Source organism: Austrofundulus limnaeus, unplaced genomic scaffold (assembly GCF_001266775.1).
Source record: "Austrofundulus limnaeus strain Quisiro unplaced genomic scaffold, Austrofundulus_limnaeus-1.0 Scaffold401, whole genome shotgun sequence".
NCBI lineage: Eukaryota > Metazoa > Chordata > Actinopteri > Cyprinodontiformes > Rivulidae > Austrofundulus > Austrofundulus limnaeus.
The window spans coordinates 362,140-368,214 of NW_013952803.1; the positions used below are offsets into that span (position 1 = coordinate 362,140).

General features: G+C 40.0%; 1 protein-coding gene across 3 annotated transcripts in view; it reads right to left on the minus strand.

The window, feature by feature from the left end:
• LOC106528737 (dnaJ homolog subfamily C member 5) overlaps positions 1-6,075 on the minus strand; it is a gene marked incomplete at its 3' end in the record, with an annotated part of 26,939 nt that overhangs the window by 17,653 nt on the left and 3,211 nt on the right. The window contains 1 exon segment of one of the 3 annotated variants that reach the window (XM_014023981.1): positions 4,228-4,275. 3 annotated transcript variants of the gene reach the window in all.

Genomic DNA, 6,075 nt, shown 5'->3' on the forward strand with positions numbered 1-6,075 from the left:
GTCTTCCCGGTCTACCAAGGACCCGGCCCGCCGAGACCGGGTAGTCTGGGTCCTCCGGAGGACCCGGCCGGTCGTTTTGGACACAGCCAATAAGACCACAAGACACCCCCCCCCCAACCCCCCAACATCCACACCTCCACACACACCAATAACCGCACAGATATACTGTATATATACATAATGACATACTAATAATTTCACCCACTTCTACATACTGTACATGCCTGTATGTATTATACGTACAAATGCATCCCCACAGCCCCTTGTGTGTTGTGAGCATACATACCTATCCAAGGTTTCTCCAATAGAATATTTAATAGTGACTGTGAAGAGCCCAAGACCCGAGGCAGACACTGTTTAATTAAAAAAAATCAGCTGTTCATACGTATCTTGTAAAATATTCACCCTTACTGTCCTTAAAACAAAATTTTCTTACAGCAAATCCCATTAATTAAACTTCACATCAGAAACAAAAAGAGTCTCAGAATCAATTTCACTTTTCAATAATTCACAAAAACAGATCTCTCAAAACCCGATAAATATTCCAATAATTACGCTGCAGCGCAAAAAAAAAGGTCTGATCAAAAACAAAAAATATCATTGGGGCCCATAAAAAACATCAGAATTGGTCTCTTAGTATAAAAATAATAATAATATGGAAACGTCTCACCGGGTCGGCGTTTCTAATCCCGGTGTTTCCTCCTTGAGGCCTGGAGTGCGCTCCGCCAAAGGACTCCAGGTATCGGATCCGATCCTTGCTGTGTGTGGCAATGTTAATATCCTTACGGTCGAGGATTCTTGATCCCCCAGGGCTGGGTCGAGCTTCACCATGAATCCAAAAGTTCCAAACATCCAAATAATTCAGGAGCTCCACCAGTCTGTGCTGCCATGACACACCGTGCCGCTTCATCTGCCACACCCCTCTCTTTGTCACAGGTGTCCTTTGTTTTTACAAGTTCGGTCAAGCCGTGACCCAGATAATTAATTCAGTGAACATATGAAGACAAACATAAATATATGTCATTCTTGCATCTAGAATACAAACATTTTATGTTTTATTCTATTTATTTTCACAGAATATTTTATGGTGATTGTCAAAGTGAAAACTCTTGAAAACAACAAGACTGTTTTGTCTTATTGCACAAATTAAAATCCAGCTCGATGTATTTCTATTGATGTCATTTCCCCGCTAGAAAAATTGTGTGATGGAGGTCCATGGAAGGCAAATAAGTTTAAATCAAATAAGCAAAAGAGGATGGAGTTAAAATAAATAAAAGGTATTTAAGCTACGTTTTGAGCATCCAAAACGTGTCCTAAACGTGGCTGCTTGTGCTCTTCCAGGTCAGACGCGTTCGAACTGTCGGGAAGCACATCTGGGAATGGCAGATGAAATAAAGAAAGTGGCGGTACTTTATTTACTTTGAGCAAGCGAACGTTGTGCTCACAAGATAATTTATCCACCAGATAATTCAGAGGTGGTCTGTTTGGCGAGTTTTACTCCAGGAGCTGCGAGGCTTGTTTTCAAGCTTCACACTGAACTGAAGACGTAGTACCGACAGAATTCGGTCTGTGCATAAAAAAGTATTGAATTCGGTACCCATCCCTAATTGTGATGTACAAAAGAAATGTGTGTGGATTCAGGCGTGCACACAGTTTGATACATCTGGATTTTTTTGTGCGTACGCCATTTTCTGGGTTTGACCATACCCCACGTTTCAGTCAGAAATCCACGCAAGTTTTTGTACATGAGGCCCCAGGTATTTTGCTGTTGTTCATGGTTGGATATGTACATTTTGGACCAAAGCGCGTCCATCTGTGGGACACAGAACCCCTTCCTGAGCRGTATGATGGCTGACATTCCCCTTGGGTTTGTATTTGTATGTAATTGTTTGTACAGATAAATGAGGCACCTTCAGGCATCTGGAACTTGCAAGGAAGAGTGAAGCAGACTTGTGCAGATCCAGAGTTCTCTTCCTGATATGTTGGCTGATTTCTTTAGACTTTCCTATGATGTTACTCAAGGAAGCAGTGTGTTTCAGTGCCTCAAATGGCAACCACAGGTGTGTCTCTAATTAACTCAGACGTAATTAATAAAGTTATCAGAAAATTCCAAAGACATGACATCAAACGTCTCAAATGGTTAAAAGGCATAGTAATCTTAATATACAGTATTTAAACTTTTGACTTTGACGAAAGTAAAAATTGTCTTAAAAAATCTCTCATTATTCTCTCATTTAGCAAAAAGAAAAAATGTTGCTAATCCTAACTGACCTAAAACAGGAAAAGTTTATTCTGATTTCACATCAGACAGTGAAAACAATGAACGTATCTTCTTATATAGTGCATGTGTAAACTTCTGGTTTCAACTGTATTGTGTGATACTGTTTGGGGAGCCCCACAGTGGCACCCCCTGCTCCCCTTCAAGATGAACTTTACTTTTTCATCAGATCACAACAGCCGTCTTTTAAGGTTACCTGTCTTATAAACTTTATAAACGTTTTAAAAGCAGTGTCTAAAAAGTTAAAAAGTTATCTTTTCTATAAGAAACACCACCAGCATGTTTTATTAGAGCGGTGTTAGCAACACTCACTGTACTGTGAGGAACAACCAGGCTGGTTCTCCTGATCTGAGACAAGTTTAGAAAGAGTCCAAGTGCAGCATGAAGGGAGGAAGCCAGTGGCAGTTGGTGTTACTAAAGATATGCGGCCTCTCCACATTGTGGAAAAGGTAGATTTCATTTCACAGCTTACTATTTTAACTGTTAAAATGAAAAAGTTGGTTTGACTGATGGTGTGGAAGTATAAGTTTAGAACACAGTAACTGATTTGGAGTCAAAAACATACAAGTGAAGTTGTCATCTATTGTTATATTTATCATTTTGAGCTACATGCCACAATTAATCACAATTACCTTCTACCACTTATCTGTAGTGGATTTGTGGAGGCAGCAGGTCCAGGAGAGAAGCCTGGACCTGCTGCCCAAAGACACTCTCCAGCTCCTCCTAGGGGACCCCAAGGTGGTTTTGGGCCAGAGGATACAAAATCCCTCCTGTGAGTTCTGGGTCGGTGCCGGGGCCTCCTACCAGTGGGATGTGGTCAAAACACTTCTATAGGGAGGTGCTGTAAGCAAAGGAACCACCTCAATTGACTCCTTCTGATGTGGAGGAGGAGCAGCTCTATTCAGAGCTCCCCCCATATGACGGAGTTCCTCCCCATCTTTCTAAGGCTGAGCTAGGCCAGCTCATTCCAGTCACTTGTATCCAGGATCTGGTTCTTTGGTTCCTGATCCAAACCTCATAACCACAGGTGAGGGTTGGAAACATAGACAGACCAGTAATTACAGAGGTTTACCTTTTAACTCATCTCTTTCTTCACGACGCCCGACCGAAGCAACACTCTCATTACTGAGGARGAAGCTCGATCAATCAATCCAGCTCCATCCTACCATCACTCATGAACAAGACACCCAGAGATTTGAACTCCTCCACCTGAGGCAAAGACGCCAGCCCCACCTGAAGGGGGCATTCCACCCATTTCCACTAAGAAGCATTTATGAGTTAATGAAACCCTCAGAAAGACATCCTGGATGGACATCTACAACTTCTTAACTTTTAGATCAACAAAATTCAAAATGGCTTCCACAGCKAATCAATCTTATCCAGCACAAAAATGACAAATTCACAGTTTTGGAGATCATTTTGTTGATGAAGTTGTAGCTGAGCATCATCATCATCACCTCTAAACAGTACATCAAGTGCATCAACATCTACAACTTCATCATGAGATTATTTTAGTCTAAAAGTCTGACATGAAAGGCAGGAGGTGATATGTAATCCTTCACAAATAGCTGGGCCTTCAGGTGGTAAACATAAAGTAAAACCAACAGTCTGTCTGTCTGAAAGAGAGAAGTCTCACCTGAATGCTGAGGCAGAAACGTTAGACTGGCTGGATCTGACTTTTGCTCTCCCAGTCACACTTTCATGTAAATTTCATTTTGAGAAGCACTGACTGCTCACAGATTCAGTCATGTGATGACAGCTGAGCGATCACGAGGCAGAGTGTGATATACACTTTTACTTTCACTCTTCAAGTAGCTCCTGACTATCCTCCTCTGACTCACCCTGACTCAGTCCTTTTTATTTCTCATGTACATACAAAGACAAAAAACACTTTCAGTTATATTGGGATAAAGCTCAGCTAATTTTAGCTCAATATCTGAAAAACTGACCAAGTTAAAGACACTTTTATGTTGGTTAATGTTAACTTGCTGTGGCGGCCACCTTGAATTTTGTTGACTCCAAAGGTTAATCTGTAGTGAAGTCCATCCAGTGATTACTTTCTACAACCACTGGTTCAGGAGACACAAACACAGACAAAAACATTATTACTCCTGATATCAACTAATGATATTAAAGCAAATCTACAATCAGTTATGCAGTATGTGTAAATCAGATGGGTTAAACACTATAATAAGTTGTTCTAAATGGTTTAATGCAGTGGTTCCCAAACTTTTTGTCTTCTGTCCCACAAAATATCCATGGCAAAAACTTGTGACCCCAAATATTATTGGTCTGAGTACACAAACTTCGTTAATAAACCTAAAAACACAGGGTTTTTGACAATCTAAGCAGCTTATACACAAATAAAAATACTTATTTTTACTTATTTTGTGTTTTTGTAATAATTATAGGGAATATATTGCATCAGCAATTATTGTATTGCCCTTTAAATTGATTTCTGGAGATTATCCAAGGTGCTTCATGACCCATAATTGGGTCCCAAGCCCAACTTTGGGAACCAAAGTGCAGTGGTTCCCAAACTTTTCAGCTTTTGACCCACAAAATAACAGTAGCAGAGACCTGTACCCCAAACTACTTTTGGATGATAAACATTTGCATCAGGTCAACAAAGCATGGTTATAGTAACAATATTTTTATACTACATTTATCCTTTTTAAATATACTAACCTCACTCATTTGTGACAACTAAGGCAAAAATGTAATTAATTCAGAAAATCTTTTCAGGACCCCACCTTGACGTTTCGGGACCCCACTTTGGGTCCCGACCCCAACTTTGGGAAACACTGGTTTAATGGACAGCTCAAACTCTTCTTGTCATAAAATCACATTAAACTGAAGCTCAAAGTGGGTGAAATGGTTTATGAGAAGTGGTGCAATTAAGAGGGAYGATATGCTAAGGACAAACATTTAGAAGAGCCAGTACTGAATACTGCAGTACTGGTCCACTCCCTGCACATCATCAAAAAACTGTAYCTGTAGATTCACTGATATTTGCAAGAACTCACAGCAGGGGAAACATCATGCAGCACTCTGAATAATTCTTCAGCATCTTCATTTCGTTCCTGTAGTCTTTGGAAGAAGTCCTAAGCAAAACTTCTGTGGGCTTTCTAAAGGTCTTTCAAGGTTTTCCTTCTCTAAATCATTGCTGTAAGAACACAACACTGTGGTAATGATCAACTGAAGGATGACACATCTCTCAGGTCCTGTCAGGTGTTTGCTGAACTTTTCTCTCCAAGACAGAACTTTCATTAAGTTTCAGATCAAGTTTCTCTGCTGAGAAGTGTAATCGTTTAGATCTGATACTTCCTGTTTTGCTCTTCACTTTTTCTGTTTCATAACCATTTTAAGGAACACTCTGAACCCTGTGACGAGACAAAAATTAAGCTTTTCTTATCAGCTTGATGATGTTCAGATAAAACTTCATGTCAGTCAAACTCAGTTATGTTCGTAGAAACGAAAGAAAGCAACGTGTAAACTTGGTTCTTTGTAAAAGAATGTTAGTAACAAATGAGTCATTTTGACTAAAACTATAAAATACACTTTGGGTCACTTTTTTGATTTTTGATCTGTATATAATTAAGTCATAGTTTAAAGTTGTTGAGACTTACACTCACCGGCCACTTTATTAGGTACACCTGTCCAACTGCTCGTTAACACTTAATTTCTAATCAGCCAATCACATGGCAGCAACTCAGTGCATTTAGGCATGTAGACATGGTCAAGACAATCTCCTGCAGTTCAAACCGAGCATCAGTATGGGGAAGAAAGGTGATTTG